At 39.1% G+C, this 25,365-nt stretch overlaps 1 protein-coding gene across 3 annotated transcripts in view; it reads left to right on the forward strand.

The window, feature by feature from the left end:
• The window catches only part of GALM (galactose mutarotase), a 110,442-nt gene that overhangs the window by 11,289 nt on the left and 73,788 nt on the right, over window positions 1-25,365 (forward strand). For all 3 annotated transcript variants that reach the window (XM_032653490.1, XM_032653488.1, XM_032653487.1), the window contains exons 3-4: window positions 9,359-9,478; window positions 21,075-21,163. The gene's annotated coding sequence lies outside the window, so the exon portion shown is untranslated. The remainder of the gene's footprint in view (window positions 1-9,358; window positions 9,479-21,074; window positions 21,164-25,365) is intronic.

The following is a 25,365-nucleotide window of genomic DNA, read 5'->3' on the forward strand; positions in this document are numbered from 1 at the left end:
GATGTTGAGCATCCTTTCATGTGTTTGTTGGCTCTCTGTATATCTTCTTTGGAGAAATGTCTGTTTAGGTCTTCTGCCCATTTTTGGATTGGGTTGTTTGTTTTTTTGACATTGAACTGCATGAGCTGCTTGTATATTTGGGAGATTAATCCTTTGTCAGTTGCTTCGTTTGCGAATATTTTCTCCCATTCTGCAGGTTGTCTTTTTGTCTTGTTTATGGTTTCCTTTGCTGTGCAAAAGCTTTGAAGTTTCATTAGGTCCCATTTGTTTATTTTTGTTTTTATTTCCATTACTCTAGGAGGGGGTCAAAAAGGATCTTGCTGTGATTTATGTCATAGAGTGTTCTGCCTATGTTTTCCTCTAAGAATTTGATAGTATCTGGCCTTACATTTAGGTCTTTAATCCATTTTGAGTTTATTTTTGTGTACAGTGTTAGGGAGTGTTCTAATTTCATTCTTTTACATGTAGCTGTTCACCACTTATTGAAGAGGTCGTTTTTTCTCCATTGTATACTCTTGCCTCCTTTATCAAAGATAAGGTGACCTTATGTGCATGGGTTTATCTCTGGGCTTTCTATCCTGTTCCATTGATCTGTATTTCTGTTTTTGTTCCAGTACCATACTGTCTTGATTACTGTAGCTTTGTAGTGTAGTCTGAAGTCCAGGAGCTTGATTCCTCCAGCTCCGTTTTTCTTTCTCAAGATTGCTTTGGCTATTTGGGGTCTTTTGTGTTTCCATACAAATTGCGAAATATTTTGTTCTAGTTCTGGGAAAAATGCCATTGGTAGTTTGATGGGGATTGCATTGAATCTGTAGATTGCTTTGGGTAGTACAGTCATTTTCACAATGTTGATTCTACCAATCCAAGAACATGGTATATCTCTCCATCTGTTTGTATCATCTTTAATTTCTTTCATCAGTGTCTTATAATTTTCTGCATACAGGTCTTTTGTCTCCTTACGTAGGTTTATTCCTAGGTATTTTATTCTTTTTGTTGCAATGGTAAATGGGAGTGTTTCCTTAATTTCTCTTTCAGATGATTCATCATTAGTGTATAGGAATACAAGAGATTTCTGTGCATTTATTTTGTATCCTGCTACTTTACCAAATTCATTGTTAGCTCTAACAGTTTTCTGGTAGCATCTGTAGGATTCTCTATGTATAGTATCATGTCATCTGCAAACAGTGACAGTTTTACTTCTACTTTTCTGATTTGGATTCCTTTTATTTCTTTTTCTTCTCTGATTGCTGTGGCTAAAACTTCCAAAACTTTGTTGAATAATAGTGGTGAGAGTGGACATCCTTATCTTGGTCCTGATCTTAGTGGAAATGGTTTCAGTTTTTCACAATTGAGAACAATGTTGGCTATGGGTTTGTCATATATGGCCTTTGTTATGTTGAGGTAAGTTCCCTCTATGCCTACTTTCTGGAGAGTTTTTATCATAAATGGGTGTTGAATTTTGTCAAAAGCTTTTTCTGCACCTATTGAGATGATATATGGTTTTTATCCTTCAATTTATTAATGTGGTTATCACATTGATTGATACGCGTATATTGGAGAATCCTTGCATTCCTGGGATAAACCCCACTTGATCATGGTGTATGATCCTTTTAATGTGCTGCTGGATTCTGTTTGCTAGTATTTTGTTGAGGATTTTCACATCTGTGTTCATCAGTGATATTGGCCTGTAGTTTTCTTTTTTTGTGACATCTTTGTCTGGTTTTGGTATCAGGGTGATGGTGACATTGTAGAATGAGTTTGGGAGTGTTCCTCCCTCTGCTGTATTTTGGAAGAGTTTGAGAAGGATAGGTGTTAGCTCTTCTCTAAATGTTTGATAGAATTTGCCTGTGAATCCATCTGGTCCTGAGCTTTTGTTTGTTGGAAGATTTTTAATCACAGTTTCAATTTCAGTGCTTGTGATTGGTCTGTTTATATTTTCTGTTTCTTCCTGGTTCAGTCTTGGAAGGTTGTGCTTTTCTAAGAAATTGTCCATATCTTCCAGGTTGTCCATTTTATTGGCATAGAGTTGCTTGTAATAATCTCTCATGATTCTTTGTATTTCTGCAGTGTCATTTGTTGCTTCTCCTTTTTCATTTCTAATTCTGTTGATTTGAGTCTTCTCCCTTTTTTTCTTGATGAGTCTGTCTAATGGTTTATCAATTTTGTTTATCTTCTCAAAGAACCAGCTTTTAGTTTTGTTGATCTTTACTATTGTTTTCATTGTTCCTATTTCATTTATTTATGCTCTAATCTTTATGATTTCTTTTCTTCTACTAAGTTTGGGTTTTGTTTGTTTTTTTTCTGTAGTTCCTTTAGGTGTTAATGTTAGATTTTTTTATTTGAGATTTTTATTGTTTCTTGAGGTAGGATTGCATTGCTATAAACTTCCCTCTTAAAACTGCTTTTGCTGCATCCATATGTTTTGGGCCATTGTGTTTTCATTGTCATTTGTTTATAGGTATTTTTTGATTCCTCTTTGATTTATTCAGTGATCTCTTGGTTATTTGGTAGTGTATTGTTTAGCCTCCATGTGTTTGTATTTTTTACAGTTTGTTTCCTGTAACTGATATCTAGTCCCATAGCGTTGTGGTCAGAAAAGATACTTGATACAATTTCAATTTTCTTAAATTTACCAAGGCTTGATTTGTGACCCTAGAAATGATTTATCCTGGAGAATGTTCCATGAGCACTTGAGAAGGAAGTATATTCTGTTGTTTTTGGATGGAATTAGACCTCAGTTTTTTGACCTTTGTTGTCTTTAGCTTTCTTGGCCTGGCAATGTCTTTCATTCTAGACATGTTAGGGGATATTTTAATCAAAGAGAACAGATTTTAAACAGAATTGTATAACTTTCTCTTGTTGCTATATACTTTTCCAAACCATTGCAGCACTTTCCCCACCCCCACCACTAAGACCAGAAAATTAATAGGCCAACTTTATTTTATGACAGAAGAAAATGGTCTTGCCCATGCATCTTATATTTATTTATTTTTTTGATAACCACAAGTTAGCTATTGGGTTTGGCCTAGACCTGTGCTCTCCATCACGGTGACCACTAGTCACACATGGCTATTTAAATTAATTTAAATGAAATAAAATGTAAAATTTAGATTCTGAGTCACACTAGCCACACTTGTGATCTATGGCCACATATACAATTGGCTGCTGCTTTGGACAGTGCTGGACTGAACTGTAACATAGGGGATGACTGTATCTCATTCATCTTGGTGTCTTCAAAACCTAAAACACTGCCTGGTACATAGGAGGCCCTAACTAGACACTTCTTGATCTAGATCAAGCTTCTCTTTTGCATAGCTCAGGAAAAAGAAGCGCATAAAATAAAGCATGTGAACATGGCAAATTATGACTAAATAGGTGTCTCAAAGACTGAACTGTAATTTGATTTGCTCCTTACCCATATTTGAAATGAGATCATTTGTAAGATATAATTCTGTTTTTCACACAACTAAACAAATATAGCTCATTTTGTACACTGAATGTACCAAAATGTGTATTATTTAAATTTGTAAATCAACAATTGTATTAAATGTGAGAGAGAGGCACGTTTAATGAAAGATTTCCTACTGTGAATATTTTTCAAAAGTGAAAATTCCTTTCCCAAAGTGAGTAGTCACTCTCTGATTTATCTTTAAGAACACCTTTATATGAAAATCAGAATTTGCACTGAATTGAGAATTAGGCAAACAAAAATAGTTGTCTTTAAAGGTGCTATCATAAGCATCCAATGTTGAAAACTTTGTAGGATAAAGTTACTATTATTACTAATTATAAATAACCAGCACTGTGTAGCCCTGTACAATGTACAAAGCAGTTTCACATACTTTGCCTCATTTGATTCTCACAGAAACCTTATGAGGTAGGGTAGGTCCTTTCTGCCTTCATTTGTTAGACGAAGTTTGGAAAGACTAATCTTTTGTCTCTAAATTCTCATCATCTTTTCTTTCTTTCTTTTTTTTAATATTTATTTATTTATTTGGTTGTGTATGGTCTTAGTTGCGGCAGTCGGGCTCCTTAGTTGTGGCTCCTGGGCTCCTTAGTTGTGGCATGCGAACTCTTAGTTGCAGCATGCATGCGGGATCTCTAGTTCCCTGACCGGGGATCGAACCTGGGCCCCTGCATTGGGAGCGCAGAGTCTTATTCACTGTGCCGCCAGGGAAGTCCCCCCATCATCTTTTCATTATACCAGTGAGGACATATGAACTATCCATGGTGTTTAGATTGGAAACGGAACTTTTGATTTTTTTGCTCTATTTGGATGGAACTACTTTGCTGGAAATATAATTTTTAAAGCAGCATGTAATTTGTGTGAACTAAAACTATTGTTTTACACATCTGAAAAAATATATATATTTAATATGTATCTCAACACTTGTTCAGAGAAGGCCCTCAATAAATATTTGCTAAATAAATCAATGAAAAATGAGTGGTCCTGAAACCATATTGAGCAGACTATATCAGTCAAAGTTTGGTTGCAGAGAACAGAATATACTCCAGTTAGTTTTAGCTGGAAGTAAATTCTCAAAACCACACCTCAGAACTAAGATACCAAAAGAGCTGTGCTCTTCCTCATTGAGAACCTGACATCTTCAGAACAATGGCACCACAGCCACTGTCTGGAAGCTACCAGAATCAAGAAGCTGCCACTTCCACAGCCAGCTCCAGAATCACACCTTACCAACTGTAATCTGAACCAGCAAAATGGATGCACCACCCATGCTTCTTGATGTCCACAAAGCTAATGACTGAACAATGAGAACTCTGTTATCTCTGATACAGAAAAAAAAATTTTCTCCACAGCTATGCCTATCAGAGAAACAGACTTCCAGATCTTACACGAAAGTGTTTGTTTGTTGAAACCTACATACTTCCATAAAACTAGCTGCAACAGAGTCTGGAGAATGTGATTTTTGGCTTACCAGTCCTCTGCCCTACAGGAAGCATACTTGAAGCTTGAAGGAGGATGAAGTGGCTGTTAGGTGCAAGCCTGTTTATGTTCCATACTCACCTAACAAAATGAATGTTTGGTTTAAGTAGACCACGCATTTTGTGCTGCACATTTATAGAATACTGAAATTACACATATATGTAATATATGTATATATAATTTATATATATATAAAGCTCCATGATGACAGAAAAGTTATATGATCAAATCTCAGATCCCAGGCAGGCCATTTTAGCACAACTTCTTGCAAGGGAAAAAACATTTTAATGATTGGCTATTTTGCCTCCCATCTATCTAGTATTATTACCCACTATTTTCTAGATCGGTGCTCTCAAACTTTAATGTGCACATAAATCACCTGGGGATCTTATGATAATGCAGATTCTGATTCAGTAAATTGGAATAGAGCCTGTGATTCTGCATTTCTAACAAGCTCCCAGGTGAAGCTGATGCTACTGATGTGAAGACCACATTTTGAATAGCATTTTATAAGCCCTCTCCAACCAGGTTGCCCAATGAATGGAGTATGCTGAGATAATGATTCCCTTCAACACTTGGGGCAGTTAGGTTAGGCCAGGTGCAGGCAGAGCCTCCAGACCAGATGGCTCCATCTTACATCAGTGTGCAATATTAATATTTTCTACCTGTGCTGTGATGTGGGAAGCATTTGAATAAATGTTTGAATAAATATGTCCATTATTGAGTCTTGGTCAAGTATTGGCCAGTATATATGCTCTTTTTGGAATCTTTTATTAGTCACAGATTTTTTTTTTAATATTAAGTATTCTTTCAACAAATTAAGAGAACTAAAAATAGGAATAATCAACTTACATATCACCAAATTAACTGTTGTGATAAAAATTTTTTTATTGAAGTATAGTTGATTTACATCTTGTAATAAAGATGTACAGTGAGAAAAGAAAGTACTAAGACAGTATGTTATCTCATTCTGAAAGCAAATCTTAAGATGGCTTCAGCTGTTCTGCCAATGACACCAGAATGACCATAGGAAGGGAGAAGAAAGTCAATCTGCTTGATTGTTTCCATAGTGCAATGCTTTTGAAAAGCAAAGTGAAAAGAAGTGAAAATTTACAAAAACGGTATTTGGAAATGTTTCTGCATAAATACCAATGTGTTCCTCTACAATTCAGACATCTTAATAGATAGATAAATAGATAGATGTGTGTTTGTGTATAAATATATGTTTGGGAGGGTTGTGGGGGTTTTTTGGTTTTGGTTTTTTGGTTTTGTTTTGGTTTTTATTTGGTTTTGTCCTGGAAACAGTAAGACAAACTCAAGTCATTTTAAACTAGGTAAGGCAACAGTTCTACCTAATCAAATTGAGTTCTTTTCACAAGTGGTGACATTTCGACCACTCCTTAAACCCCTTTTATACCCCCCATTTCTCAATACTATCAACCAGCTGGAGGTGGAATACTAAGGGGGTAATTGTCAGGTGAGCAAAGAAGAGAATTTTGTAACCACAGCCTTACATGGAGAGCAGTCTTGGATGTACTATGGTGTGGGGTTCTGAATGGTCATGGCACCTTGGGTATTGTATGTCAAGGGAAGGAGGGCAAGGAAAGCTAAGATCACCAGAGATAAATTTCACCTACTTCACAACTTTAAAAGATTAACTCTGCCAGGTGTTGTAGTGGAGAAGGAAGATTGGATTGCCAGTGACCTCTAGACTATCATGCCCCAGTCTTAGAGGTTCAAATATAAGAAAGAGAAGAATGGGTTAAAGAAGACAATCTAGAAATGAACTGTATTGAATCATCAAGTCTCTGTTGATTGCTGTTTACTTTATCTCCCGGTATTTTTGAGAGATATAGTTGTGACATGCCAGACTTCACAGTTCACTACTGGGACAGATTCAATGATTCATAATCCAGTTGACACCGTTGCCACATTATGAAAGGATTCTTATTTATAGACCCCCATATCTACAAATTAAGCTCTCTTCTGCATTTTCAGCTAGGCATACAGCCACCCAGCTAAAAACTTCATTCCCCAGCCTCCCTTGCAGTTGGCATGGCCATATAAAAAAGTTCTTGCCAATGGAATATAAGTAGAAATGACAGTGCAACTTCTGCACCATTTGCTTAAAAAGAAATTGTTTGATTTCCATGACCTTTCTTTCCCTTCCTGATCCTGGAGTACAGATGTGGCGCTGAGTTAGCTTCCACCATGTGCAACACTAAAAGGGAGAGCAGAATAGCAAGATTGAAGGCACCAGATCCTGGGATGATGTTTATGGAGCAGCGCCATCCCCATGTACTTCCAGACTGTTACATGAGAGATGAACTTCTATTTTGCCTGTGTGCCTTATTTGGGGACCTGTTGTTTATGGCAGTTTCTAGCCTATACCTAGCATATCCATGTTAGTCCCTCCAGAGAGGGAAACTAGATTGCTGGAAATCCCAGTTTGAAAAAAACTTGATACATTCTTTTATACTTTTCAGCTTTTGTGCCATGTATATGTGTTCCCTAGTTATTAAAAATTCATCAGTCGGGCTTCCCTGGTGGTGCAGTGGTTGAGAGTCCGCCTGCCGATGCAGGAGACACGGGTTCGTGCCCCGGTAAGGGAGGATCCCATATACCGTGGAGTGGCTAGGCCCGTGAGCCATGGCCGCTGAGCCTGCGCGTCCGGAGCCTGTTCTCCGCAACGGGAGAGGCCACAACAGTGAGAGGCCCGCGTACCGCAAAAAAAAAAAAAAAAAAAAAAAAAAAAAAATTCATCAATCAGTTCATTAATTTTTAATGCCTTGTGTCCCTGTTAAATTAAACAAAAACCAATATTATCTTGCTAGAGAGTGCTTTTTCATGCTGGCTGAGAGAAAGAGCCATGTGTCTGTTCCCAGACCTTTAATATCTTGGCTTCTACCACCACCCTTAGGAGATATTTCTAGGAGAGTATGATAGCAAGAGCAACAATTCTTAAATCATTAAGTATAATGATAACTATAAGAACCAGTCACAACATGAATGCTAATGGTTTTATGGGAACACAAAGCACAAGGATCTTAGTTCCCCAACCAGGGATCGAACCCACGCCCCCTGCAGTGGAAGCGCGGAGTCTTAACCACTTGACCGCCAGGGAATTCCCTGTATTTATGTTTTAAAGGAGGCTAAGGCACATGGTTACCTTCCCCCCCCGACACACAGACTCAAGTGAGATTTCAAAAAATAGTGGGGAACATAAAAATGGATAAAGAGATATCCTCTGCTCCTGAAATCACATTGCCTATTCAAAAAGCTAAAACTGTCATACATAATCCTCCCCCAGCACCATTACTTCCCACTTACAAAGTTATAGCATTAGAAACAGTAATTAAAGGCAAACTTTATTTCTCTTTAATAAGCAATTAATAATGAATGTGTTTTGCCCAAGTTAATGTTTATAAGGTCCCTATACCAAGTTTGAGCAATAAAAGGATAATACCATTTATCAAAGTAATTTTGCTCATGAGAATTTAAGTTTAATTCAAACTAATTTAGAAGCTGTATGTATGAAGATGTTCATAACATTATCTACATCTGAGAGAGGGGAAATTATTAGATAAATTATGATTGTCAAATAGATAAAGTAAGGGATAATTACAAGAATCTTGTTATAAAAAAGGATGTATTAATAAAGTTTTAAAAAGCGTAAAAAAAGCGTAATACAAAAAAAAGCATAATACAAATGTGTGTGTATGAGGGTTTCTTAATCTTGGCACTGTTGACATTTTGGATTGGATAATTCTTTTTTTGAGAGGGGGCTATACATTGTAGTATGTTTAGCAGCATTCTTGGCTTCTACCCACAAGATGCCAGTAGTGCACTCCTGCCCCTATTAGGGACAATCAAAAATGTCTCCAGACGTTTCCAACTGTCTGGGGGGGGGGTGGCGGGGGGAATCACCCCTGTTTGAGAATCCTCATTAGATGAACTACATATATAGTGTATATTCTATGATCACAGTTATATAAAATATATGCACGTATAGACAAAGCTGGAAGGAAATTTGGAAAAAATTTTAAAGGCTTTTCTTTTTCCTCTTTTTTTGGCCACGCTGTGCGACATGTGGGACCTTAGTTCCCCAACCAGGGATCGAACGCGTGCCTCCTGCAGTGGAAGCATGGAGCCCTAACCACAAGGGTTAAAATAAAATTAAGTACTGTTATGATTCACAAACTCTTCTAAGGAGTTTTAATCTTTAAAGATTATTATACATTTCATTATTAGAGATAATTTTAATCTCCCCACTATAAGCATATCATCAAAAGAAACTTTATTTAGGTGGTTACAAAATCATTTTTTAAAAACCCATAAAGCCAAATTGATATGTGATTCAGTAAGGAAGGACAGGATGACTCATTAGTACTGGATGTGATTCTTATTCTGCAGAATGCTTCTTGGACTTAGCCCACATTCAGAATTGCCACTGATTTCAAAGGAAAGAAGCTTCATACAAGAAAAAAATGGATTCAGAATTATTTCATGACCAATCCCCATCACTGGATTTGAGTAAGAACTTATTGTATGTTTGGCTTCAATGGGAAAGTTACTGAAAACATTTTGACAATGCCCAATTTTGTTAAAAATGTATTAGGGATTACAGCATCTAACATTTGCAGAATACTTTACAGCATTCATTCTCTCATTTAATGGAAGTGAGCACAAGAAATAGAACTTCAGTTATGAACATGTGCTGAGTAACACAGCTAGTATAGAATATAGGACAAAGAAGAGTGTAGGCTACTCTACCACTGTAGGATTAAGAAAGAATAAAACCATTGTCAACATTTATATAGCCATTCTGTCCCCTGATCCATTAGTACAGATGATTAAAAGCTATTTTTTAAAGTTTTGATGACATTATTCTGAAAAGCAATCTATCTGAGAAGCAGATGATCCAGTGGATCATCTTTGTCAGAGAGGGCAATGGTTGACATACACGGTCTCCTGTTCTGGGGCCTATATTTGAATCTGTAAACAAACACAGGGGTGTTGACTCAGAGAGTTATGCATGGAGGCTTGGGGGATTTGAAAGCTGAGGAAGAAAGGAAAAGAGAGTTGACTGTGAACAAGAATCTAGAAAGAGTAGAGTGGAAGGCATGGCCTCTCACCCCTCCACCTCTACTCCACCCTGAGCCACTAGGTCCCTCAAAGAAGAGTCTGAATCTGAAACTGAAGAAACTTTCTGATGATATTTTGTCAGACTTGGCATGTACAGTATTATTTTGAGACCCAAGTAGTAAAGAACAGAGTGGGCTGGGGGTATCGTCTTCATTTCTGAATGGGTGGAGCAAAGCAAGTACAGCAAGTGCTATGTAGGATTCTGCAGCAGAAAAGCAGAACTTACCTGGTGGGTCCCAGCAACAGGGTTGGTGCCTCCTTCAAACAGATTTTGAACAAAGGACTTCTACCAGGACATTGGACCACCACAGGAACATGAGCGGGTTTGTTCCTAAGCACATGCAAGAAACCCACTCACAGCTCCCGAATTAACTGGTGAAGATTTTGTGAGCAGAAGTTATTGAAGTCTTTTAGGTGAGCATGTATTGTTGATGTGACTTTTTCGGTTCCCACGGGCTAACTAGGTGTGAGAACATTCAGACTACATCTGATTTACAAAAAATACCTTGCCATTTCCCAGTTTTATATTTCCTAGGCAGTCCTCACGTTACAAAATATTTCAGAAAAGTTGACTATTTTCTGATAGGCAAAACTCTATTTTCTCATAGGTGGCCATTTTTGGGTATCATTTACATACACGGAACCATTATATTCTTTTCTAGTCAGGAAAAAATTGGATTAAAAACTTGATAAAGAAGAGCATTGAGGGACTCCCTGGTGGCACAATGGATAAGACTCCACGCTCCCAGTGCATGGGGCCCAGGTTTGATCCCCGGTCAGGGAACTAGATCCCACATGCATGCTGCAACTAAGAATTCACGTGCCACAACTAAGGAGTCCTAGAGCCGCAGCTAAGGAGCCCGCCTGCCACAACTAAGACCAAATATTTTTTTTAAAAAAACAAGAGCTTTTTTTTTATATCCTCAAGGTTTTCATTAATTAATTAATTAATTTTTGGCTGTGTTGAGTCTTCGTTGCTGCGTGCAGACTTTCTCTAGTTGAGGTGAGTGGGGGCTACTCTTCATTGCAGTGTGCGGGCTTCTCATCGCAGTGGCTTCTCTTTGTTGCAGAGTACGGGCTCTAGGAGCGTGGGCTTCAGTAGTTTTGGCTCGCAGGCTCTAGAGCGCAGGCTCAGTAGTTGTGGCTCACGGGCTTAGTTGCTCCGCGGCATGTGGGATCTTCCCGGACCAGGGCTCAAACCCGTGTCCCCTGCATTGGCAGGAGGATTCTTTTTTATAAATTTATTTATTTTATTTTACTTTTATTTTTTTATTTTTTTGGCTGTGTTGGGTCTTCGTTGTTTGTGCGGGTTTTCTCTAGCTGCGGTGAGTGGGGGCTACTCTTCGTTGCAGTTTGCGGGCTTCTCATTGCGGTGGCTTCTCTTGTTGCAGAGCACGGGCTCTAGGTGCACGCGCTTCAGTAGTTGTGGCTTACGGGCTCTAGAGGGCAGGCTCAGTAGTTGTGATGCATGGGATTAGTTGCTCCGCGGCATGTGGGATCTTCCCGGACCAGGGCTTGAATCCGTGTCCCCTGCATTGGCTGGCGGATTCCTAACCACTGTGCCACCAGGGAAGCCCTGGTAGGAGGATTCTTAACCACTGCACCACCAGGGAAGTCCCCAAAGAAGAGCATTAAGATGGAGGCTAGGTTGGAGAAGTCTGGGCATTGTCAAGCCAACAGGGACACATCCCCTACTCTGAAATTATTCCTCCACTGTTAGCCACTGCCATGGTCTCCATGTTCACAGCTACCAATTTTTTAAGCTCATACTTATGAAGCCTAAAGAATGAGGCTATCGCATCATTTCTGCAGGTACTATGATTGTCACACTAAATTAAAATTTACTTAATATTACTTAGAACAAGTTAATTCCCTATTTATTCTAAAAGCTTAGAACGTTTTATATCAAATGATGTAATCTCTGTTAGGGACCACACTGGCTAGCACACAGGATAAGATTCTACTCCATCAGTGACAAATGAACCTCTAAGGGACATATCTTGTTTTTAACAGTCTGGTTCCTCCCCCTTATAATAGAGCTCTTCTTTCCTGTGAGGAACCTAATCCGGGTATCTTAGTTGGGGCTGAACTTTCCCTCAGGGCCACATGATCATCATCACAAGAGCACACTAGTGGCCAGACCAGGCCAACCAGAGTTCCCCATTTCCTTAGTGTCATTGCTTGTTTCATAGATGTGTAGGTGACCTAGCAGAACATACCAGAATCACCTTCAGGAGTTTATTGTCAGAACTACTGGGAAAGGCTGCTCTTTTTGCTGGATTTTCTAAGCTGGGAGCATAAGCATCTGGGACTTGAGAAACCCAGAATGAAACTGCAAGAGAGAAGGAGAGCTAGGAGATAGGGAAACAGCCCTGATGACATCATTTGAGCCCCTGGATCCAGTTATTCCTAACTCCTTTTAACTCCATGTTAACTCATTTTTTCTCCTACCATCTGCTTTGGAGCAGTAGGCTCAATTCCTCCAGTCCCAGACTAATTTACTCAGCTCACCAGGAGTAGAAACTCCCACTATTTCCCAGTCCTGGATTCCTAGGGTTTCCTTCAGGCATTGGTGCCAATGAAACAACTGGTGAGACAATAAGAATATGCAAGCACATGATTTGTTGTCTTCGTTAACTTTGACCAAAGTCAGGGAGAAAAATAACAGGTTGGAAGTACCTAGAAGCTCTCTCAAGCCCACAGGGTCTAGATAATCCTTTTTACAAACAAATTATTTTCCTCTAGATAATCCTTTTTACAAACAACTTATTTTCATGATATTACTCTTTTATCTGTGGTCAAATCACTTCCAAAAACTCCTCTCTAAATAGTCCCCCAAGGAGGCTTCCCTGGTGGCGCAGTGGTTGAGAGTCTGCCTGCCGATGCAGGGGACACGGGTTCGTCCCCTGGTCCGGGAAGATACCACATGCCGCGGAGCACCTGGGCCCATGAGCCATGGCCGCTGAGCCTGCGCGTCCAGAGCCTGTGCTCCGCAACGGGAGAGGCCACAACATTGAGAGGCCCGCGTACCGAAAAAAAAAAAATAATAATAATAAATAATAAATAGTCCCTCAAGGTTCAGTTAGCTGGACTACCTATGACTTGCCCCTACTAGTTATTTACTTCATTTGCATGTGGTCTTTTTCATTATTGTAAAGAGAATGTCCTATTGCCAGAACAACTGTGGGGAAAGAGCACGCATATCACAATTGAGTGAACCACACCAGATTCAATTTCCACTGTGTTCTTCACTGCCCTTGCTTTTGTGTTCACAAAAATATAGGCATTCTGCATTTCCTACCCATTTCTCTTCTCATTTTGTCTCTTTCCAAAACTTCTAGCTGACATGTTCACTTTGTCCTGAATTTATTAATTTAACTTATTTTACTTACACTAATTAACATAGATAGCTTGTGTTCCTCCTACATAATAGATTATTTCTCTGAATTTCTCTTTTAGACCAAAGTTGTTCATTCAATCCTCTGAACCTCCCAACTTGCATGAGCCAATTAGTTCTCCTTTTGCTTGAGCCTGTTTGCACAGGGTTTCTTTCACTAAAAGGTGACTCAAAACCTTTCTCTGGGGACTTCCCTGGTGGTGCAGTGGATAGGACTCTGCACTCCCAATGCAGGGGGTGCAGGTTTGATCCCTGGTCAGGGAACTGGATCCCACATGCATGCCACAGCTAAGAGTTCACATGCCACAACTAGGGAGCCCGTGTGCCACAACTAAGGAGCCCACCTGCCGCAACTAAGGAGCCCACGTGCTGCAAGCAAGACCCAGAGCAACCAAATAAATAAAACCTTTCTCTGGGGTTTTTATTCCTACAGCCAATTATTGGGAACGCTCACTACCATAATTCCTGGGATTCAAAATCAAGTTAACTAGGTAAAGGAAGAAAGACTTGGCAGAGTGATCACATGTCTGTTCTTCCTCTCAAGCACCAATAAAATAAAAGTAAAGGAATATACAATAAAAAGGCACTACCCCCAACAACACTGGAAAGGAAACAGAAACAAAGAATATTCAACAGACTATGGAAGATGGAAAGTAAATGAAGTTATAACTAACTTAATAGAACAGAGGAAGGTGAAATCTAAGCATCTCAGAGGGGAATTCCAGTGAATGAGCCAGAAACTGAAAGTCTCAGTGTTTGGAGGCAGCAAGTACCACAAAAGGTAGAAATGAAGATGTGACTCTAAAATTAGTGGGATTGGTGACTATATGTGTGGAAAATGGTTGGACCTCTAGTCCTAGGTCCCCATCTAACGCTAAGCAGCCAGATAAATATTCCCCTCTCTACTCACCACTGCACAGGAGAATGGAAGTTCAAACTCTGGAGAAATCAACCCAAAAGGCTCTGGACTTGGAGACTAAGCCACATGCAGGGCAAGGATAAGTCATAAAGTTGAAAACTGGTATATTATGTAAGAAGATATATACTGAACTATGGAAGCTCCAGGCATGTCCCTTTCCTGCTCCCAGAATGTCAGTAACCAAGCATATACCTAGCCCCAACCCTTGCCCAATCAGAGATTCTCCTGTAGGGGAAGTAGACAGTCCCAAAGAAGAGACCTCCAGACACTGACAGTAGAGGATCCCCCAATAATAAGACTAGTTCACTACCCAGTCATTCTACAGCAAAGTCTTTCAGGCAACAAATCTTGTCAATGTACCCAGACCTTGTATATTTCAGGGATTAATCCTTTGTCAGTTGCTTCATTTGCAAATATTTTCTACCATTCTGAGGGTTGTCTTTTCGTCTCGTTTATCGTTTCCTTTGCTGTGCAGAAGCTTTTAAGTTTCATTAGGTCCCATTTGTTTATTTTTGTTTTTATTTCCATTTCTCTAGGAGGTGGGTCAAAAAGGATCTTGCTGTGATTTATGTCATAGAGTGTTCTACCTATGTTTCCATCTAACAGTTTTATAGTGTCTGGCCTTATATTTCGGTGTTTAATCCATTTTGAGTTTATTTTTTGTGTAGGGTGTCAGGAAGTGTTCTAACTTCATTCTTTTACATGTAACTGTACAGTTTTCCCAGCACCACTTATTGAAGAGGCTGTCTTTTCTCCATTGTATTCTCTTGCCTCTTTTGTCATAGATTAGTTGACCATAGGTGTGCGGGTTTATCTCTGGGCTTTCTATCCTGTTCCATTGATCTATATTTCTGTTTTTGTGCCAGTACCGTATTGTCTTGATTACTGTAGCTTTGTAGTATAGTCTGAAGTCAGGGAGTCTGATTCCTCCAGCTCTGTTTTTTTCCCTCAAGATTGCTTTGGGTAAAATAGATAGCTAGTGGGAAGCAGCCACATAGCACAGGGAGACCAGCTCGGTGCTTTGCGACCACCTAGAGGGGTGGGATAGGGAGGGTGGGAGGGAGACGCAAGAGGGAGGAGATATGGGGATCTATGTATATGTATAGCTGATTCACTTTGTTATAAAGCAGAAACTAACACACCATTGTAAAACAATTATACTCCAATAAAGATATTTAAAAAAAAAAGATTGCTTTGGCTATTTGGGGTCTTCTGTGTCTCCATACAAATTTTAAGATTTTTTGTTCTAGTTCTGTAAAAAATGCCACTGGTAATTTGATAGGGATTGCATTGAATCTGTAGACTCTTTTGGGTAGTATAGTCATTTCCACAATATTGATTCTTCCAATCCAAGAACATGGTATATCTCTCCATCTGTTTGTCTCATCTTTGATTTCTTTCATCAGGGTCTTATAGTTTTTTGAGTACAGGTCTTTTACCTCCTTAGGTAGGTTTATTCCTAGGTATTTTATTCTTTTTGTTGAAATGGTGAATGTGATTGTTTCCTTAATTTCTCTTTCTGATCTTTCATTGTTAGTGTATAGGAATGCAAGAGATTTCTGTGCATTTTTTTTTTTTTTTTTTTTTTTTTTTATGGTATGCGGGCCTCTCACTGTTGTGGCCTCTCCCGTTGCGGAGCACAGGCTCCGGACGTGCAGGCTCAGCGGCCATGGCACATGGGCCCAGCTGCTCCGCAGCATGTGGGATCTTCCCGGACTGGGGTACGAACCCATGTCCCCTGCATCGACAAGCAGACTCTCAACCACTGCGCCACCAGGGAAGCCCTGTGCATTAATTTTGTATTCTGCAACTTTATTAAATCCATTGATTAGCGTAGTAGTTTTCAGGTGGCATCTTTAAGATTATCTATGTATAATATCATGTCATCTGCAAACAGTGACAGTTTTACTTCTTCTTTTCCAATTTGTATTCCTTTTGTTTCTTTTTCTTCTCTGATTGCCATGGCTAAGACTTCCAAAACTATGTTGAATAATAGTGGCAAGAGTGGACATCCTTGTCTTGTTCCTGATCTTAGAGGAAATGCTTTCAGTTTTTCACCATTGAGAATGATGTTTGCTGTGGGTTTGTCGTAGATGGCCTTTATTATGTTGAGGTAGGTTCCCTCTATGCCCACTTTCTGGAGAGTTTTTATTATAAATAAGTGCTGAATTTTGTCAAAAGCTTTTTCTGAATCTATTGAGATGATCGTATGGTTTTTATTCTTCAATTTGTTAATATGGTGTATCACCTTGATTGATTTGCATATATTGAAGAATCCTTGCATTCCTGGGATAAATCCCACTTGATCATGGTGTATGATCCTTTTAGTGTGTTGTTGGATTCTGTTTGCTAGTATTTTGTTGAGGATTTTTACATCTATATTCATCAGTGATATTTGTCTGTAATTTTCTTTTTTTGTAGTATCTTTGTCTGGTTTTGGTATCAGGGTGATGGTGGCCTTGTAGAATGAGTTTGGAAGTGTTCCTTCATCTGCAATTTTTTGGAAGAGTTTGAGAAGGATGGGTGTTAGCTCTTCTGTAAATGTTTGATAGAATTCACCTGTGAAGCCATCTGGTCCTGGACTTTTGTCATAGAGTTGCTTGTAGTAGTCTCTTAGGATGCTTTGTATTTCTGCGGTGTCTGTTGTAACTTATCCTTTTTCATTTCTAATTTTGTTGATTTGAGTCCTCTCTCTCTTTTTCTTGATGAGTCTGGCTAAAGGTTTATCAATTTGGTTTATCTTCTCAATGAACCAGCTTTTAGTTTTGTTGATCTTTGCTATTGTTTTCTTTGTTTCTATTTCATTTATTTCTGCTGTGATCTTTATGATTTCTTTCCTTCTACTAACTTTGGGTTTGGTTTCCTTCTACTAACTTCTTCTTTCTCTAGTTCCTTTAGGCGGAAGGTTAGATTTTTTATTTGAGATTTTTCTTGTTTCTTGAGGAATGATTGTATTGCTATAAACTTCCCTCTTAGAACTGCTTTTGCTGCATGCCAAAGGTTTTGGGTCATCATGTTTTCATTGTCATTTGTCTCTAGATGTTTTTTGATTTCCTCTTTGATTTCTTCAGTGATCTCTTGGTTATTTAATAAAGTATTGTTTAGCCTCCATGTGTTTGTGTTTTTTATGTTTTTTTCCTTATAATTGATTTGTAATCTTATAGTGTTGTGGTCGGAAAACATGCTTGATATGATTTCAATTTTCCTAAATTTACCAAGGCTTGATTTGTGACCCAAGATGTGATCTACCCTGGAGAATGTTCCATGTGCACTTGAGAAGAAAGTGTAATCTGCTGTTTTTGGATGGAATGTCCTATAAATATCAATTAAATCTATCTGGTCTATTGTGTTATTTAAAGCTTGTGTTTCCTTACTAATTTTCTGTCTGGATGATCTCTCCATTGGTGTAAGTGAGGTGTTAAAGTCCCCCACTATTATTGTGTTACTGTCAATTTCCTCTTTTATAGTTGTTAGCATTTGCCTTATGTATTGAGGGGCTCCTATGTTGGGTGCATATATATTTATAATTGTTATATCTTCTTCTTGGATAGATCCCTTGATCATTGTGTAGTGTCCTTCCTTGTCTCTTGTAACAGTCTTTATTTTATTTTTTTTAATTTTTTTTTTTTTTTTTTTTGTGGTACGCAGGCCTTTCACTTTTGTGGCCTCTCCGGTTGCGGAGCACAGGCTCCGGACACGCAGGCTCAGCGGCCATGGCTCACGGGCCCAGCCGCTCCTTTAAGAACTCAACAGTAGAGTTCTTAAAGATTATTTTATTTAATGTTTTGTACCAGTATACAAATAATTGCACAATTATTAAAATTATGATATAATCTTTATTATTCTGACTTGTATTATTATTTTCATAAGGATTTACATTTGTTGACTCAATATAAATCTATTGTTCTTCCTACAACAATCTAGCAAATGCACTCTTAATAGTTATATTAAATGTCCATCTATTTCCCTATTTATTTAACTATCGAAAAGTTCTTAATAATTTTCATATAAAATTAACATATTTCATAATCATCAATTATTCTGGCATATTCCTCTTGCAATAATAAATACATATTTTTACTTCAGAGACTGATAGAATTTCAACATACAAAAGCATACATAGAGATTTTTCACTCCAACTTATATCTAGAAAGCTAAATTATATTTGAAAAGGAATTTCCAGATATTAACAATAAATCCAAATTACACGTCTTGTTCAAGTAATTTGTTATAGCTGCACTGATTAGCTATAAAGTTAACTACAAGATCATGTGATCATTGGTCATGCCTTGATCCCTGAACTGGGTGCCAGAGATGATCTTGAAGCAGGATTCAGCTATCTGGCCTTCCCAAAGCCAAAGCTGCTGCCAGAATTATAGTGCTTCCTTCACTCTGAAAAGTTTAAAATATGCAGAAAACCTGATTTTGTTTAAGGATGTTAGAGAACAAAATTCAACTGAATAAATTTTAAGGATATTATTGGCTGTATTCAATGATTCATGAATCAGGCAGCATCCAATCTAGCAGATAGAAAAGAGCTCCAAGGAGTGGTACAAAATGAATGACTTTTATAGGTAGAAGGGAGCAGGTACAAGGAAGTTGTACTTGGCAAAAAGGCAGATTGGTTATTGCAAGGTTATTTTCCTTTAGGAGATGACAGGGGTTCTGTCAGGCAGATTACCTAACTAGTGCTGATTCCTAATTGACTGGTTTACGATTTCATTTCTGGGGGAGCCAAACTGTAGTTAAGTCTCAATTGAGAAACTGAGGGCTTAGCTTAAGTGACTCCATTTTGGGCCTATTGTCTTGTTTTTAACAAGGATTACATGGATATGTATCACAATTATAAAGGTGTGTCTGAGAGTAAAAACCAAATTCAGGTATGAATTTTCTTCTTTTGTGGGAAAAGTGAGGAATGCACTAGGTGAAGAATACACAGAAGGGCCGATTGTATTTGCAAAGTTTTATTTCTTAAGCAAGATTTGAAACTTGACTGTTTATTATATTTTTCTCTATTTTTTTTTGCATGCTTCAAAATTTTAAGCAGAGAATTAAAAACTGTGCTTATGAAGAAATCGTACTGTTCTAGAAACCAGAAATATTACTTTCCCATTTATGAACTTATTTTTGTTTTTTTTTTGGCTGTGCCACGCAGCATGCGGGATCTTAGTTCCCCAACCAGGGATCAAACCCATGCCCCCTGCAGTGGAAGTGCAGAGTCTTAACAACTGGACCACCAGGGAAGTTCTATGAACTTTATAAATTGGAAAAAGATTTTAAAATAGGGATTTATCTTTTCTTCAGAGGTGAAATTATTGGTTATTAAAGCATCCACGCAGCTGTTGATTTATTTAAATCTCAAAAAAATAAGATAAAAATAAACAGAAAGCTAACTTAACTGTACACCATTTTTAATGGCAAACTGGTACAAAATGTCTTCCTGCTATAGTGATAGTAATTAAAGGCAAAGGAAAAATGTAGCTAAGAGGAAAAGAAACTCGATAGTTTGATTGTATCTGAAACCAAATGAACAACATTCAAATCTGCAGTCTTCAGGGGTAAGATCTCTACCTTAAGTGGAATGTAACCCAATATCAAAATCTGTCTCATTGAAATGTTCCTTCACTTCTGTTTGGGCACAGTTTTTCTTTTCTCAATATTATCTGGCACAAATTTTCTGTTTCCAAAGTTCCTCAGACCTCTGGTCAGAAAGCCCTGGTTCTAGACCTCTCTGGTGATAGTTGTTTGCTCAGTACCTGCCTCATTTCCTGTTTTCTCTCTCATCTAGATACATACAACAGGTATGAAGTAGAGCAGGATATGACAGTTAGAGGGAATGCTGCAAACAATAATGAAAGTAATTACTCTGAGTCTTAGGCCCATTTGCTCATTTTCATTTCAGTAGATAAAAGATATTCTCTCTTGCAAATAACACAAAGAGGTACCGGGGAGAAGAAAGGCACCTGGCTCAGTTATCACTTTCAATCAGCAAATGTTTGGCCCCTTCAGGCCTTAGGGTTTTTTTTTTTCTTTTCTTTTTTTTAATTAAAGGCTTCCCACTAATGAGATTTTGTATTTGAATTTTGAGTTTTGTAACTTTATATCTAATTTATGTCTTTATAAATCTCACTTACTTTTAAGAAAGGCTGAAATATAAGAGACAAGATTTAGAAAACAGCATGATTCTATAGGACAAAATGAGGAAAGAGATGAGGTGCTTAAAAGTTCTGCTTTCATTGGGTGCAGTACTGCATCATCAGTTCCTTCACACACACACACACACACACACACACACAAACACACAAAACTCTACTACAGCAGATGAATTGCCTTCCATGATATATTTACATCCAATTACCTACTCCCAAAGCTCATTTTTGTAGTGCTTCCTACTGACTTTCCAGCAGAAAATCACTCTTTTAAAAATGTGTGCTCAAAGTAAATTAGTGGTTGCCTAGGCTTGTGGGGCTAGGGGTGGGGATAAGAGTGACTGCTACTGGGTAGGGGGTTATTTTCTAGGATAGTAAAAAGGTTCTGAACTTAGATTTGGATGGTGGTTGCACAACTCTGTGACTATACTAACGCCATTGAATTGTACACTTTAAATGGATGAATTTTATGGTTTGCAGATTATTTCAATAGAGATTTTTTTAAAATCTGTTCTGCAGGAGGAATCTGAAAGAGAAGAGTGCCATAAAGAGAAGTCTCTTGGATTTGAGTAATCTCTTTGCCAAAGCTTTAAGGCCAGGAAACAAAGGTCAGACCTGAGGTTTTTGATTCAATATATCCTAATATTCCACCATTTTCTCTCCCTACCTTCCATCAAGATCCTTCTTTATAATTTATCACATGAATAATATAACCCAGTGGAGCCCTGTGATAGACTTCAGGGATTGGCAACCCAAAAGCCATTCACAATGTCCTCTTCTCCCACCCTTTTCCACTATAGGGGCTAGAGAGCAAAATACAGTTGGCCCTCTGTATTTATCCACGGATTTAGCATTCATGGATTCAACCAACCTCAAATTGAAAATATTCAAAGCAAAAAAAGAGTCTAGAAAGTTCCAAAGAGCAAAACTTGAATTTGCCACATGCTGGCAACTACTTACATAGCATTTACACTGTATGTACAGCTATTAGCATAGCATTTGCATTTATTAGGTATTATAAGTAATCTAGAGAGGATTTAAAGTATAAGGGAGCATATGAGTAGGTTATGTGCAAATACTACACCATTTTGTATAAGGGATTTGAGCATCCACAGTTTGGTATCTGAAGGGGTCCTGGAACCAATCCCCCAACGACTATATTTCTTTTTCCATTTTTGCTGCTGGAAGCAGCTGTATGACTTCATTCTGGTCAATAGAATGTAAGCAGAACTCTCTCAGATGAGATTTCCAGGGAAGTTTTATTTACAGATTAAAAGGGGTAATCACAACTGGCAGAGCCCTTTTGTTCCTTTGTCTCTTCCTCCTTTTTCCTGCCTAGAAAGCAGGCATGAGGCCTGGAGATGCAACAGCCAGCTGGTGACATGAGAGGACAAGCATAAGAATAAAAGCCCATAAGCTAATGAAGGTGGAGCAGAAAGACTTGGTCCTTGTCAGCATTTCTCAGCAGCTGTACCAGTGCTGGACTGCTCAGCTCTGGATTTCTCATTATGTGAGAAAAAGAAAACTCTTTTTTGTTAACCTACTATGACTTGCTGTTGCAAACAAGTATCCTATTACTTGCAACCACAAGCACTTTTAACAAGCCAATTATGAGACTTTTATATTTAAAAATTATCTAAATATGTCAATGTCAAAGTGGGTTTACTTTAATGTCCAGGGGCTGCTTGTTGTACACAGAAAAGACCATTTATAGTTAATCTGGGTTCAAATTGTTATATAATTTATTGAAGACACAAATTTTCCTTAAGCCTTTAAGTTTAATTTAAAATATTTTATCTTCCTTAAAGATCTAATAAGTGCCATAATAGAGATCTACTCAAAGGTGAAGAAAAAGAAAACGTTGTTTCACAGAAACACGTTTGAGCTAGGCCTTAAAGAATGTAGAGAAAGGAAAATTCCAGACAGAAGAATACATAAACTCAGAAGCATGAAAGGGCATGATGTGTTAAGTGGGCGTGGGAGGCTGGAGAAGGGGAGATGAGGCTGGAAAGCAAATTGAAGTCAAATTGTTCAGTCTTATATACCAGACTAAGCACACTAAAGTTTAAACTTTATCCTACAGCAAACTGGAAGCTCTTAGAAGTTTTGAAGGAAGGGAGTGACGTGATTATGTGGGTGTTTCAGAAAGAAAAAGAGATTGGAGGAGGCCATAGAGGCTATTTGGAGAATATTGCAGTAGAACTAATGAGAGAGGATAAAGGTCATTAAGAAAACCCCACTGCAGACGCTGCAGGGGACCCCCAGGGCAGCAGGCCAATGGAGGATGAAGCAGAGGCTCACAGTCAGAGGAAGCTGAGTGGAGGCCAAGTCTGCAAGGGAGAAGGGGGGTCAGCATTCCTAGGAAGCATTGCCAAGGCTGTTAAGAGCCACGTGTTAATTGCAGCAGGCTGCAGCTTTGGAAACCCATGAGGCCCATAGCAAACAAATGAATGTGGGGGCAGAGGAGGCAAGGGACCCCCAGCCGAGGACCCTGGCTCTTCCTGCTGTGACATGTACTCATAAGCGATACCCCTCCCTCTTCTCAACACCTGCTCAACAAGTTAGAAAAAGAAGCAGGGAGAGGGGCGGTTATCTGAGAGTTTGGATTTTTTTGTTGTTGCTTTTTTGGGGGGGAGGGGGATTTGTTTTCTGTTTTTTTAATGCAAGAGAAACTGAACATACCTGTTAAATTAATTCAACAAGGAGGCCATTAAACTGAGGTGGCTCTAATGCCATGGGGGCCTATGTAAGCAAACCAAAATCTAAGCCTGTCAATGCCTCAAGTTTAGGAAATTGAAACCTAAGGACAACGAGTCACAAATAGCCAACTGGGCTTTAAGATACAGCCAATCAGGAACTCCCTGGTGGTCCAGTGGTTAGGGCTCCTCACTGTCACTGTCAAGGGCCTGGGTTCGATCCCTGGTTGGGGAACTAAGATCCCACAGTCTGCACAGCACAGCCAAAAAAAAAAAATATATATATCCAATCAATAATTTCCTTACTTTGCTTCCACTTTCTTTCTATAAAAGTGTCTCTCCAGGCTCCTGTTAGTGGAGAGCTCCTGACTACTTCCAGTTTGGTGGTGCCCTATGCCAATCCATTTTTGCTCAAACAAACTCTTAAAAAGTTTTAAATGCCTCACTGTATCTTTTAACATACTTAAAGGGCTCATTTCAATTATCAGCATTACCATGCTTTAAACCAGTTGGGACGTTTGGCTAATCATCACCACCACAAACAACTAACCAGTAGGTAGGAGCTCAAGAGAAGACCACATCAGTTATGGACAAAATAATAGGAAAATCCATTTTCTCTGCACAACAAAGTTGAGTTATACACTCTGAATCAGAAGCACACAAAAAAAGCCAAATCGAAAATACAAACATTGGCTGGTTATATGCCGCACCCACCATGGGAGGCACTGAATCGTGGGGCATCAGCAATCCAGTCATCAGAGACAACTCCCACTTACGAGCAAGTACATTTTGGGGGGCCTAGCCCTGGCCCAAACTCTCCAGCTTTCTGCTCCAATCCATGCTTATCAAATGGTCCTTGATTATTAATCCATCATCACTAGTTCTTCAATACTAGAGGCTGGCAGTGGAAAAGGATAACCTCCCTTTAAGGAAATAGAATGGGCTTTTATTTTATACATCAGTCTCATAAGAGTGTAGCTGGTATTAGTCGCCCTAAGCAGGACTCATCCTGGGGCTCTAACAAGACGGCGTTTCCTTAACACAACATCATAATTCAACTGTACTTCAATAGGGAGTTCCCTGGTGGCCTACTGGTTAGGATTCCAGGCTTTCACTACCGCGGCCTGGGTTCAATCCCTGGCTAGGGAACAGAGATCCCACAAGCCGTGTGGCACAGCCAAAAAACTCCAAAAAGTACTTGAAAAAGTAAATTAAAAAAAAAAAATGGACTGAGTTTCTTGCCTGAAAGGCCGAGGACTAGACTCTGGGCTCATGGGTGAATCCAAATCCTGGTAATCGCTTAGCCAGTTTCTCCTGGTGACACCAGTATTTCCCTGTCCTGCCCCTTCTATCAATGTCATGTCACACTGTGGACTCCAATTGAGAAGGAGAAGAACCTACATGGAAGCAGAACAGAATCTGGCCAGATCCACATATTTCTTCTAAGGTCCTATGCCTGCCCCATGACACACTCCAGGTGTGGTGGCCAAGCTGTCCACTCAGTGACTCATCCCTGAACCACTCCCCATCACCTGGTCTACTTCCTTCTGACTAACTAAAAAATTCTGGCTGCTGACTTTTATAGTCCTTCTCCTACTTATTTCCCCACTGCTCCCATTGGATTTGACCTTGGCTAACTCAAAAAGCCTTGGGTGACACCTTTCCTGTTTCAGCCTGTCTCCTTCTACCCCAGCCATGAACTGAAGGGCTACTCTCCCACTGGCCTGCCCTGGCCCTGCTGACAGAACTTAGATGCACAGAACTCTCCAGGGCACACTCCTCCTGTCAGAAGAGGAACAACTTAGACTCAACCACGCTGGACTCAACCAGATTCAGCCCAAGATGTGATGATCCCAGCAATTTCCAGAACCATTGGCTGGGCTCTCCTACCACAGGGATTTGAGTTCAGCAAAAAGACAGGAAAACATTCAGCAGGACTGGTGATTTCCCAGGGAGGCTCTGAGAAAGTAGCTTTTCAGTAAGTAGCATTTGTAGGCCAAAGCTTTTCCTACTTGGCAGCCCAGTGCTGCCATGTCAGCGCTGCCATTTCCATAGCAGTGATTATGGAGTGACTGACATTCGGTACTGTGGCTGCAGCGACTCCAGCCCACAGT

The sequence above is a fragment of the Phocoena sinus genome, chromosome 13 (assembly GCF_008692025.1).
Source record: "Phocoena sinus isolate mPhoSin1 chromosome 13, mPhoSin1.pri, whole genome shotgun sequence".
NCBI classification, from domain to species: domain Eukaryota; kingdom Metazoa; phylum Chordata; class Mammalia; order Artiodactyla; family Phocoenidae; genus Phocoena; species Phocoena sinus.